This window comes from Callithrix jacchus, chromosome 7, assembly GCF_049354715.1.
Source record: "Callithrix jacchus isolate 240 chromosome 7, calJac240_pri, whole genome shotgun sequence".
NCBI classification, from domain to species: Eukaryota; Metazoa; Chordata; class Mammalia; order Primates; family Cebidae; genus Callithrix; species Callithrix jacchus.
In genome coordinates this window covers 14,048,419-14,062,705 of record NC_133508.1, presented here as the reverse complement: position 1 = coordinate 14,062,705, position 14,287 = coordinate 14,048,419, and the positions used below count along the sequence as shown (strand labels likewise).

Sequence of the window (14,287 nt, the reverse complement as noted above, 5' to 3'; positions counted from 1 at the left end):
TTAATGAAAATAACTCCTTATTAATAAACCCAATTAATTGCCTAGCAGTGGATAGCATTTTCGCCAGGTTCCTCCTGCTACACACCCTTGTCACTATACCATACTACCTTAAACTTACAGCTTTAGGTCTATTTTAGGACTCCTTCTAGCAATAGAACTTAATCTAATTACTAATAATATAAAATTAAGCACCCCATTAAAAACCTTCTACTTTGGTGACATACTAGGCTTTTATTCAACCACTACACATCACTTGAACTCCCATTCAAGCTTGACCACAAGCCAGAACTTTACCTCAACCTTACTAGACCTATTCTGATTAGAAAAATCCACACCAAAAATAACACAAACCCAAATCTCAATCTCCACAAGCTCATCAACTCAAAAAAGGCCTAATTAAGCTCTCTTTTCAATCCCACCCACTCTGGCACTATTCCTAACTGTTTAGCCCCCACCCCGAGTAAGCTCGATTGCAATATGCATCCTTATAAACAACGCCCAACAAGTAACTAAAACAACTCAAACACCATAATTACATAAGGCAGCAGCACCCGTAGGATCTTCACGGATTAACCCTGGTCCCTCACCTTCATAAATCATTCAACTTGCCACAGTTTTATAATCAACAGTAACCTCTATTGTTTTATTAGGATCACCACCCAATAAAAATGCCATAGTTATCTCAATCATTAAACCTAACATAAAAATCCCTAAAATATCAGTACTCGATACCCACGTCTCAGGAGGCTCCTCAATTGCTATTGCCACAGTATAACCAAAAACAACCATCATGCCACCTAAATAAATTTAAAAAACCATAAGCCCTATATAAGATCCACCAAAATATAATTATACAACCCAAAGCACCACTAAAAATTAACACCAACCCACCATAAATAGGTGAAGGCTTAGAAGAAAACCCCGCAAATCCCATTACTAAAATAATACTTAATGAAAATAAAGCATATATCATTATTCCCACATGGATTATAACAATGACTAATGATATGAAAAACCATTGTTGTATTTCAACTATAAGAATCTTAATGACCTCCCCTTGTAAAACACACCCACTAGCAAAAATTATTAATTCATTCATTGACCTCCCCACACCATCCAATATCTCCTCTTGATGGAATTTTGGCTCACTTCTAGGCACCTGCCTAATTATTTCAATTACCACAGGCCTATTCTTAGCTATATACTACACACCAGATGCTTCTACCACCTTCTCCTCGGTCGCCCATATCACCCGAGATGTTAATTACGGCTGAATGATCCGCTATTTACATGCCAATGGTGCATCCATAGTCTTCATTTGCCTCTTCCTTCATATTGGCCGAGGATTATACTACGGATCTTTCCTTTTTCTGAAGACTTGAAATATCGGTCCCATCCTACTAACAACTATAGCCACAGCATTCATAGGCTACGTCCTCCCAAGAGGCCAAGTATCATTTTGAGGGGCTACAGTAAGTACAAACCTTTTATCAGCTATCCCTTACATTTGATCCGACCTCGTACAATGAATCTGAGGCAGTTTCTCAGTAGACAAAGCCACCCTCACACGATTCTTTACTTTTCATTTCATCCTACCCTTCATTATTGCAGCCCTAGCAGCTATCCATCTTTTGTTTCTGCATGAGACAGGATCAAGTAAGCCGTCAGGACTGACATCAGAGCCCGACAAAATTTCACTTCACCCCTACTACAAAACTAAAGACATCCTCGGATTAATTTTTCTCCTCCTATCCCTAATAAGTCTAACCCTATTTATGCCAGACCTTTTAACTGACCCAGATAATTACACACTAGCCAACTCCTAAATACCCCACCCCATATTAAACCAGAATGATACTTTCTATCTGCATATGCAATCCCACGATCTATCCCCAACAAACTAGGAGGCATCCTAGCTCTCATGCTCTCTATCCTTACCCTAATAATCATCCCTATAACACTTATCCAAAAAACAAAGCATAGCATTCCAACCAGTCACCCAACTCCTATTCTGAACCCTAGTAGCCGATCTACTAACACTCACATGAATCGGAGGCCAACCAGTTGAGTACCCCTTTGTAACCATCGGCCAAACAGCATCTATTATATAGTTCCTTATTATTATTACCCTAATTCCCCTCTCCTGTTTATTCGAAAACAAACTGCTCAAATGATAGACGTCCTTGTAGTATAAACTAATACCCCAGTCTTGTAAACCAGAAATGGAGAATATCTACTTCTCAGGACAGTCTCTAATTCTACGATCAACACCCAAAGCTGCAATTCTAATCTTAAACTACTCCCTGAATAATAAATTTTAATATAATTGAAGGCTCAGCAATGAAGTACTTTGTAATTAGTGCATTAATGTTTACCCCATGAATAATATCTAGTACTGTACATGCTTAATTATACATAGCACATTAAATCAAGGCGTACATAAAAACCTTGCAGAACATGCTTACAAGCAAGAACTATAATTACACATTGGACTATAATACATCAAAGCCTAGCAGTACATGACAACGCACTAGCACATGAATATTATCCAGTAACATCATTTATTGTACATCCATATATTGCATTATTGGTCGGACATAGCACATTCTACTTCGATAATCCATTCACCCATGGCTATCCATCATTATACTTGGTCTCTTAATCTACCATCCTCCGTGAAACCAGCAACCCACCCACATCTGCTGCTCTTCTCACTCCAGGCCCATATAAACAGGGCTTGGTTATACTGAAACTATGTTTGGCATTTGGTTCCTACCTAAGGGCCATAAGGTTAAGGTCGCACATACGTTCCCCTTAAATAAGACGTCATGATGGTGTGGCACTATCACCCTCTTAATCTCGTCACTGGATGCACGACAGGCCTCTGGTAGTGAAAGGTATGTAATCATCAGCATTGCCGGGAGGTTCCAACCATCATCCTGTAGCACCTGACTGTTTTGCCAGACTTTATGCTATCATCGCGCCTATATTGAATGTCTTGGCCCCCATCCCACCCACTAAGGTGTAATTTATTAGTGGTCACAGGACATAATAAATAATTAACCAGTATTTTTACCTAATTTTTAACCCAAAACCACCACTCCCACAACCAAATACACACATATAGATTACCCACTCTCAAACCCTCAAAACAAAATTCATATTTTCTGAGGCACATACCACAAAGAGATATCCCACTACGAATATTAATTGTAACACAAATCCCACTAACTGAAAAACATGTACCTCTACACATGTCCTACACACCAATAAACAGTACTGCCCATGATTACTTCTCACATGCCTCAAACTATACCCTTTAGAAAATGTACTTATATAGTAGAAAATGTTTTTTTAACCCACATAAACCCACTACTATATATATGTTCAAATATGCATCAAGTTAATGTAGCTTAATTTTTAAAGCAAGACACTGAAAATGTCTAGACGGGTGATTATCACCCCATCAACACATAGGTTTGGTCCGAGCCTTTCTATTAGCTCTCAGTGAGATTACACATGCAAGCATCCACAGCCCTGTGAAAATGCCCTCTAGATTATCAGAACATGAGGAGCGAGTATCAAGCAAGCACACATGCAGCTCAAAACACTTTGCTTAGCCACGCCCCCACGGGAAACAGCAGTGACAAACTTTTAGTAATGAACGAAAGTTTAACTAAGTTACACTGACCATCAGAGTTGGTCAATTTCGTGCCAGCCACCTCGGTTAATAGAGCCTGGCGTAAAGAGTGTTTAAGATTTTACTCCAAACAAAGCTAACCTATAACTAAGTCATAGAAAACCCCAGTTATAGTGAAATATTCTACAAAAGTAGCTTTAGCATTCTGAACACACTATAGCTAAGGTACAAACTGGGATTAGATACCTTAGGATGCTTAGCCCTAAACTTCAATAACTTAATTAACAAAATTATTCGCCAGAACACTACAAGCAATAGCTTGAAACTCAAAGGACCTGGCGGTGCTTTACATCCATCTAGTGGAGCCTGTTCTATAATCAACACACCCTGATAAACCTTACCACCTCTTGCCCTCAGCCTGTATACCGCCATCTTCAGCAAACTCCTTAATGATTGTAAAGTAAGCAGAAGTATCATCATAAAACCGTCAGGTCAAGGTGCAGCCAATGACATGGGAAGAAATGGGCTACATTTTCTAAATTAGAAAAACTACATGAGCCCTTCTACATGAAATCTCAGGGCCTAAGGTGGATTTAGCAGTAAACCAAGAATAGAGAGCTTGATTGAAACAAGGCCATTAAGCACGCACACACCGCCCATCACCCTCCTCAAACATCACATAAAAGTACATTAACAATAAACCTCTACACACTGATATAGAGGGGATAAGTCGTAACATGGTAAGTATACTGGAAAGTGCGCTTGGACGAATCAAAGCATAGCTTAAACTAAAGCATCCGGCTTACACCCGGAAGATCTCACAACAGATGATCACTTTGAGCTAACCCTAGCCCAAACCCCCATAAAACTATACTACTTAAACATAATAATCAAATCATTTACCTATTACAAAAGTATAGGCAATAGAAACTATAGGCACAATAGACATAGTACTGTAAGGGAAGGACAAAAACCTGATAAAGCATAAAAAAGTAAAGATGAGCCCTTCTACCTTCTGCATAATGAATTAACTAGAAATAACTTTATAAAGAGAACTTCAACAATGCCCCCCGAAACCAAGCGAGCTACCCAAGGATAGCTAAAAGAGCACACCTGTCTATGCGGCAAAATAGTGGGAGAATCTATGGGTAGTGGCGACAAACCTACTGAGCCTGGTGATAGCTGGTTGTCCAAGACAGAATTTTAGTTCAACCTTAAATTTGCCTACAGAACCATCTAATCTTCCTGTAAATTTAATTGTTAGTCTAAAGAGGGACAGCTCTTTAGACCCTAGGAACTAGCCTTTTATAGAGTAAAACATTTCACCACTATAGTTGGCCTAAATGCAGCCATCAATTAGGAAAGCATTTAAGCTCGATATTTATTTACTCTTTATTAATTTTACTGAACTCACCTATTACTTAATAGAAGCAATAATGTTGATATAAGTAACATGAATTTATTCTCCCCGCATAAGCTTATCTCAGACCAAAACAACTACTGTTAGTTAACAGCCTGATCAGCACATACTACAGCTTAATTTCTCCATTAACTAAACTGTTAATCCAACACAGGTCTGCACCCAGGAAAGATTAAAAAAAGTAAAAGGAACTCGGCAAACTTTACCCCCGCCTGTTAACCAAAACCACCACCTCTAGCATTACCAGTATTAGAGGCACTACCTGCCCAGTGACACATGTTTAACGGCCGCGGTACCCTGACTGTGCAAAGGTAGCATAATCACTTGTTCTCTAAATAGGGACTTGTATGAATGGCCACACGAGGGTTTAACTGTCTCTTACTTTTAATCAGTGAAATTGACCTATCCGTGAAGAGGCGGATATACCTAAATAAGACGAGAAGACCCTATGGAGCTTCAATTTAATAATACAAACTAACACTTCCACAAAATGGATAACCTCAATGGTATGGACCAATTCTTTGAGATATATAGGCCTATATCTATTAAAGAAACTGAATTAGTAATTAAAACCTTAAAGACTCAAAGCACCAGACCCAGATAGGTTCACTGATAAATACCACTGAACATGTAATTCCTACAAGGTAGAAGTAAGGGGACTATCTCCTAACTTATTCTACAAGCCAGCACTCCCCTAATGTCTAAACCAGACAAAGGCATTACAAGAAAACAATAGGCCCATATCTCATGAACTAGAAAAAAAAAATCAACATGTTGTTTGCGAATCAAATCCAGCAGTATATAAAAAGAATGATGCATCATGGCCAAGTGATACTGAAACCGGGTATGCAGGGCTGGTTCAACATTCATCCATCATGACAGGCTCCAGAAGAAAACTCGCAAGATCATATCAATAGATGGAAAAAAACATTTGGCAAAATCTAACACCTATTCATAATGAGAAAACTCTCAGTAAACTCAGAGGGGAACTGTCTCAACTAAATAAAGAACATCTACAAAAACCTAAAGCTAGCATTAGAGTTAATGTGAGAAGCCCACACCTTCCCACTAACATCAGGAACAAGGCAAAGTACTGCTTTTCAACATCATATTGGAAGTTCTATTAAGCAAGAAAAAGAAATCAAAGGAATACAGATGGAGAAAGAAGACAAAACTTTGTAGATAACATGGTTGTTTATGTAGAAAATTCCCCCAAATAGGCAAAAGACTCCTGGCACTAATAAGCAATTGTAGCAAAATTACATACATACACAAGTAATAGCCCAAACTCAAGTGCTTTCCTACAGATGGGCCCCAACTTATGTTGAGTCAACTTTATGATGGTGTGAAACAGTATACATTCAGGAGAAACCATACTCCAATATTGCACAAAGTATGTGAGATGGACAGAATCATCTAACACAAAGCCTAACTGTAGACCAATGTAAACGTTCTGAGCACATTTAAGATAGGCTAAGCCATGACATTCAGTATGTTAGGTGTATTAAGTGCATTTTCTACTTAACTCTTGATCAACCCATCATAAAATATAACTGCATCATAGGTCAAGGAACAATTTGAATTTGAAATTTAAAACGCACGATCATTTATACTAGCACCTCCCCAGAAATATTTAAGAACAATCTAACAGTATGTACAAGACCTACATGAGGAAAACTATAAAACTCGGAAGAAAAATATTACGAACTAAATGGATGGAGATATAGCCTATGCTCATGGATAGGAAGACTCAACAGTGTCAGGACATTCATAGGAGGGGAGGTTGCACAGATGTGGGAACAGGTACATGGGAAATCTCTATTTCCAACTCGTGCTGTGAACCTGAAACTTTTAAAAATAATACAACATTTTCCCATCCAACTCCACAAAGCCTCTGAATTTTACTTACAGGTCCTTTGGGTAGTGGAGACCCCAGATTCAGAACCCCTGCCTGGAAGAAATGCACAGGACCTAATTGTTGAAATGTGGCCAGTTTAGTGAGATTTGGACCAGAGCCTGGGACAGACATCTCCTAAGCCCCTCCTGCATTCTATGCTCTAGGTACCCTGTAACAGGGCTTCTTGACCTCAGCACTGTTGAGATTTGCAAGTGGGAGACAGTCCTGTGCATTGTGGGGTGTTCAGTAGCATCCTTGGGTCTCTGCACACTGACCCAGTTGCATAGTTCCCCAAGTCATCACAACCAAAGGTATTTCCTGACACTGCCAACTATCCCCAGGGCAATGAAATTGCCACCGGTTGAGAATCAGTGCTCTAGAAAGTGGTGTCAGCTGTTAACCCAATGATAGCTGCCACTCTTTGCTAGCATAGATGTCAGTTACACAAAGAAGACTGTTGTGCCCCATGTTTCCAAATGACATCCCATCTTACTAATAACATGGAGAAACATTTGTAAATCAAGGGGAAGTCTCGTTCTAAGCATGGGAAGAGAATGCTTTCCATTGTTCAGAATATAAGTTAACAGAAATTAGGTGATATTTTCCCTCAAAATGATATCTGATTCTGATTATATTCATCACTCTATTAAATGTCTGCTTCATGCTTTTGTGACACGTTTTTGAGGGCACAATGCAAGTCAGTGACCTATTATCACCAAATAGAAAAGAAATTTTACAATATTACATAATTTCCTAGAGAAACTACACTTTCTTGTCCTCAACAGCTCTTAAAAAGGATTACAAACCTATTTAATGAAAATAATTTGGCTGAAATTGTGCCTAGACCATGAGCTGGAGGACACTGGAACCTCTGCTTCAACTCTGCTATTATGGAAAACAGAGGAAATCCCAAACTAGCATGTCCCATTGTCATCCATAGATGCATGAACTGTAATTTCATTTTAAAATACAACCATTAATCATTTCCATTTTTAAATAAACTATGAATCATTTCCTCCCCATTTTCTGTTTGCAGACCTTTTCTAATGTTCTTTACTTTCATCTACTCCTAACAAAAATTTCAACAGCCAGATCAAAACCAGAAAATTCTTCCTAGTTCTAGTTCTTCTGATTGTGCCTTCTGTTATATTCGTAGTACCTTATCCCACTCCTACTTAGATTTCTTAGCTGGTTTTGGTATAGCATTTTACCATTCCAAGCACCTCTCATCTGCATTGATCGTGCCCCCCACTGCATTAAACTGGCATCATAGCTCCCCTTTTAAACAGTCTTAAGAAGTAAATGTGACCAGCTCGGAATCAAATGGTGTTGAATTGCCTTCAACGGGCTCAGCTTTGGGGCATATTGGACCAGCTGGAAGGGTCCGGGGAGGCATGGATTGGGAGGGGGTCACTGGAGAGGCCAGTGGCACATGGTAGAGAGGGAGAAAGAAAACCTGTGGCAGAGAGAGGGCAGAGTGAGCTCCATTCCCTCTGGACACTAACCCATATCTGGGTATACAGGGTGTCATTCATCAACAGGAGGAGTTGGGCTTCACAGGGAGTGACAGAGCCATTGAGGCAGAGGTAGCTGTCTTGCAAAGTGTTCACGAGCTGCTTCTGTGAAAGGCCCTTATCAGAGTCCCTGTCGACTCAGAGAATGCAGCCGGCCCTGGCATCTTGTTTTGGTGAACTTAAAGACAAGGCAGAGGCACAAAACATGACAGGGAACAAAAATAAAACTCCGAGGAAGGCGGGGTCTATTCTGCTAAACTTCCAATTCATCCTTCACTCTGGTGGTCCCAGTTGCCCAGATTCTTACCTCCACTTGAAGTCAACCAGGTGCCTCCAAAACTTACTCTTTCCTCTCCTGAGTATGTGTCAGAGGGATGGACTCCTTTTAAGATGGTGATCCTGTGACAGAGACCTGAGATTCTTTGGATGGACAGTGGAACAGGAGAACAATGCTTCACAATGGTTGCTTCAGGGATGGAATTGTGGTCAGAGAACAGAAACTTCACCCTACCCCACCAGGGGCTTCTGTGTACAAAATCACTTCCTGCAGGGAGGCAGTGTGGGCAGGCTGGAAGGTGGTTGACTTGGATGAATGTTACGACTCAGCTGATGGTATTAAACATACAAGTCTAACAGGAGTCCCAGGAGAGGGTTACTGAGATCATCAGACTTCTCTTACTGAAGAGACGACTCTGGTGGCTCAGTGCAGCGCTGCCAAGAGACAAGAAAATGGATCACTGATGACGGCTGGTATTCGTTCACTTCTTCAATTGCTGATGTATCTTATTGAGGATGTCAAGTATTGTAATTCCTAAAAACGCTAGAGGGAAATTTAACAAAAGACCACTAGATGAATCTGAAGAACATCATTCTCAGCAAACTGACACAAGAACAGAAAATGAAACACCGCATATTCTCACTCATAGGCGGGTAATGAAAAATGAGAAAACATGGACACAGAGAGGGGAGTACTAAACACTGGGGTCTATTGGGGGGGGAAAAGGGGAGGGCCAGTGGGAGGGGGAGGGGGGGAGGGATAGCCTGGGGAGAAATGCCAGATGTGGGTAAAGGGGAGAAAGGAAGCAAAGCACACTGCCATGTGTGTACCTATGCAACTGTCTTGCATGTTCTGCACATGTACCCCAAAACCTAAAATGCAATAAAAAAATTTAAAAAAAAAAGACTACTAGAAAAAAGAATCATTTCATGCTTTCGCTTTCCTTTTGTTGTATTGTTTATATTGTATTCTTCTCTCTCATGCCTGGGGCTTTTTGAACTTTTTCTTCCCAAGATACTGGCTTTTCAAGTTTAAGAGAGGATGAAGTTTGAGTTTGGTGTGGGCAAAAGTTGGAGATAAATGGTTCCCTGTCATACTGGCTGACTAACCTCAGATGCCTTGAGCCACGCTTAGTAATAAGCACCTCCTGTAAATTCTGAGTCTGCCTACATTAAGGTTTATTTGAACAGTATTGCTATGTCATTTACTCGGCTGTGTTGTAACATGCTAAGGTCCTAGGTGTGCACACCTGCATTCCTAGATAACTCTCATATGCCCCAGGATGCCTTGAGGTTAGAAGAAAATCAGATAATTACTTATGACTTGGCAATGTTCATCTGTTACTCAGGGGGCCTCTGAATTCCTTTCTCCATTGCAATTCCATTCTGGACTGGCATGTAGCTTGAGATTGATAGAATTTATACATCATGTTAGTACTTTTCAAATGCAGAGTGAATTTCACTTGAAATTGAATTGAAAAAAGTTTATGCACGAGATAATTCTAATGGGTACATGAACTTCTAATGTGGTTGAATTTAACCTCAATAGGTTCAGCGTATTTGTTGGGAAATGAGACGAAATCCCTTTGGAGTGTTTTGGGGTTAAAGTGTGTATTAGAGAATTCACTCCTAAGCATCTACATTAAGAAATCAGTGGCTTTAAACAACAAAAAATATTACAAAAGAGACTCTGGAGCGGTAAGTCAGTGTGATATATGGGCCTTATATGAATCATGATGTGAACATACTTCATATCTGTGAGGCAGTCACACTGAGAATCAGCTAATACTGAGCTGTTGCCAAGTATGGTAATGGTATGATGGTTATGCTTTTTAAAGTGTTATCAGCTAGAGATGTGTGCTACAGCATGTACAGGTGGTATCTGGTATTTCCTTAAAAATACCGTAGCAGGCCGGGCGCGGTGGCTCACGCCTGTAAATCCCAGCACTTTGGGAGGCCGAGGCAGGTGGATCAAGAGGTCAAGAGATCGAGACCATCCTGGTCAACATGGTGAAACCCCGTCTCTACTAAAAATACAAAAAATTAGCTGGGCATGGTGGCGCGTGCCTGTAATTCCAGCTACTCAGGAGGCTAAGGCAGGAGAATTGCCTGAACCCAGGAGGCGGAGGTTGTGGTGAGCCGAGATCACGCCATTGCACTCCAGCCTGGGTAACAAGAGTGAAACTCCGCCTCAAAAAAAAAAAAATACTGTAACAAAAAATAGTTGGGGAAGGGCCAGCAGACAGATGAAATGAGAGGCAAAAATGCTAGGAATTCTTACAGCAGTGGTGAGGCTACATGGAGGCTAACTAGACTCATCTCTCTACTTTTATGTGCCTTTGGAAATTTCCATTTTAAAAATAATTTCTTTTTTGGGGGGGTAGAGATGGAAAACAGGAATTGGTAAATATCATGTTGGCTGATAACAGGATCTCGGGGCCTCTTTCTTTGTTGTTAATATACTACTCTAAAAATGTTACATCCTTTTTTTGCAATATGGAAATTGTTTTGGAGTAATAACTATATTTTATTCATCTTTCTAATGCCCACAGTGCTTAATAAATGCTCTGAGTTTATGTATGTTTGTTTTTAGTACACACGTGAATATTACGTCTTCATGAGTTGACTCTAATGAAATGTACTGTTATTTCTAGTAATACTTCATGTCGTTCTGAAGTCTACTTCGCTTGATGTCAATGTCATCATACAGGCTTTCTCATGCTTACTCTTTGCATGACACAGCTCTAACCTTTTCTATCCTTTTGCTTTCAACCTATTTGTGCCTGTATATATAAAGTATGTTTCTTGTGAACAGCATATTGTTGGGTCTTGCTTTAATCTCCGTTTATTAGTGTCTAGTTTACCATCTTAATATTTTGTATTTGTCCCATCTCTTATCTGGCCTTTTCTCCTGCTCAAGAGAACAACAGGATACCCAGCAAGGAAGGTAGGCCTTCTCCATATGGATAGAGGTAGAAATCTAGGAAACACCATTCTTTGTGCTCCCTAGGGCACAAATCTAATACAGCATGAATAAGGGATGCTAGAGTGGAGACCACGCCAGCCCTGACTGATTGTCTCTGGCCCTCGTAGCTAAGGCCACTACTGCCTGCCATTCTGAAGCTCAGCTCAACCACAGTAAGAACTCATATGAGGAATATGTAATTGGGTTATGCCAGTTTCTTTGGCTGAGGAGTTGATCACAAGCAGTTACACACAACTCAGTCCATGGAGTAAAGACCAGCCTTTTATCACTATATCCCAGCTGTCTTCACACGCCACCTGTGTTCTCCAGCATTCTCCATGGATCCTTTGGTTTCTGCTCCTGACTATCCACTTGTTTTCACTCTTCGAAGTATTCTAGTCCCTACCCAGGACTGGAGCCCTGTCCTGTACTCCTGCCAGCTGGGTCAGCCGGCAGCCAGGGGTCCCTCTGCTCCTACCCAGCCTCTCCTCTCGGGCATAGTATCTCAAGTGACAAACTGCTCCTACAAATTCTGCCTTTGTGGCCCAACAAAGCCTCCCATGGCCTGTGCCAATCCCCAGCTTGTGCTCTGCCTATTCTTTTCTGCCTCATCCATAAAGTTTGAGCTATAACAATCCTGATCAAACCATCCCTTAAACACAGGGTTCAGGCCTGGGTATCAGCATAGGATGAATTGGAGAATTTTGAGAGATGCAGAGTTGGATTATAAGGGTTTTGGAAAAAATGTGAAAAATGATCCAGGGAGGACTGCACAGGGACAGAGAGGACTCAGAGAAGATACAGTGGCTGTGTGCACACCTCTGGCATGCCACCTTGGAAAAGAAGAGAGAATTATTCTGTGTGACTCCAAAGGCAAGAGTTAAAACCATGTATGTTATATTTTAAGATACACAGATGGGTTGCCTTTGAGATAGGTAGTTTTGCATTTTTTAAAAGTGGATTGGATGCTAGGTGGGGTCGGAGCATCTTGCCACAGGAGTGTTCAGGCAGACTGGCCAAATGTTGGGAGTTGTGGAGGGTTTCCCTTTGCTGGGGGAGGGGTTTCTTAGAGGGCCTCAAAATATGCAACTCAAGAGGTCTCTGTTTTGAAGTTAATGGACCACAAAGTACTTTAAAGAGGGAAGAGGAGATCCTGATATATATATATATATTTTTTTTACTAAGTTTGGTTACCTATTTAATATAAGCAAAAGAGGCCAAGAGTACATACAACTCCATTCGGGGACCTCAATAGCTCTCCCACTGGCTTGATTTCTCAGCACCCCTCCTTCATAGTCCTCTCTCTACACCACACTCCCCAGCTACTTCCTGAGGGAGGCCCTCCAGTCTGACCCAGGTGTTTTGCTCCCCAGTTGGGCTCTCCTGGAATCAACCACCTGCTTCATTCAGAACACCTCAGCCTCCAAAATGTGCCCTCACCTTGTAGGGTCTTGGTGGCCCCCTCTCCTACAACACACAGGGGCTACTGGAACTTCAGGGTAAATCCACTGTCTCCCTCTGTGCTCTGTGTTCCCCAAGGGCTGCTCACGACCGCCACATCGATTTTCACTTTGCACATCTGTGAGTCTTCAGAGAACATTGCTAACTACTCTCACTTTATTTTCTTCCATTCTTTTTTTCACTGTCCCTCAGACTCATGAGGCCCAAACTCCAAAATGGTTGCAACATACCAGTGCAATGCTCTCCATGTCTTAAACCACACTGTATGGCAGAGGGCCTCGAAATATGCAACTCAAGAGGGTCTCAGTGGCTTAAAGACAGAGTTGGAACTATGCAGTGTCCAGCTCTTAGTCTCCTATGGACCAAATACGTGGCCCAAGTTGACCACATATCTGAAGAGTCTCAAAACCATTTAACTACATGAAGACCATGACAGAAGAAAAGGGGTCCCTTAGGGCCACATCTGATCTCATCCCCTCTTGGAAGCTAAGCAGGGTAAGGCCTGGTGACTCCCTGGATGGAAGAAGAAAAGGAGGAGTTGCCTCACGGATGTTCCAGTTTGAAAGCCCATGTTCCTAAAATGACATTCAGAGGAGGAAGTCAGGGATTTTTCGAGATTCGCAGACAGGGGATGAGGACCCAGAAAACGGATGCTAACCCTGGGCCTCTCGTAGAGATCGCACCGGGCCGTTCCACTTCCGCTCTTCTCAGAATCATTAGAGTTTAGATATTCTTAGGCTGAGTGAAACGTGACATACTGGCTGCCATGGCAACACAGTTATAAATTCTGTTTTGGCCACAAATATTTGCTTCAGAAGGCATTCTAGGATTTGTCCTTCAACCCACAAGCATAGAATTTCCTAAAACGTAATAAGCTCATTTCTGCTCAAAAGCGGTAGAACCTCCCAGTCCAATGCTCGCCATGTCTTAAACCAAACTGTCCAGCAAAGGGCCTTACTTAGCCCCGAAATATGCAGCTCAAGGTCTCAGTGGTTTAAAGACAAAGTTGGAATGATGCAATGTCCAGTTCTTAGTCTCCTTTACAGCTTTCAGGGAGATTGGGAAGGGCCCCCCAAAACAGCTTCCTTAAGAAACTTACATACCTATCCTAATG

At 41.3% G+C, this 14,287-nt stretch overlaps 1 protein-coding gene and 1 non-coding gene across 6 annotated transcripts in view; both read left to right on the top strand.

Moving 5' to 3' along the window:
* The window catches only part of CCDC3 (coiled-coil domain containing 3), a 207,871-nt gene that overhangs the window by 165,968 nt on the left and 27,616 nt on the right, over positions 1-14,287 (top strand). The gene's annotated exons all lie outside the window — the stretch shown is intronic.
* Positions 3,473-4,413, top strand: LOC144577218 (18S ribosomal RNA). The gene has a single exon (XR_013520608.1). It is a non-coding gene; the product is annotated as an 18S ribosomal RNA (ribosomal RNA).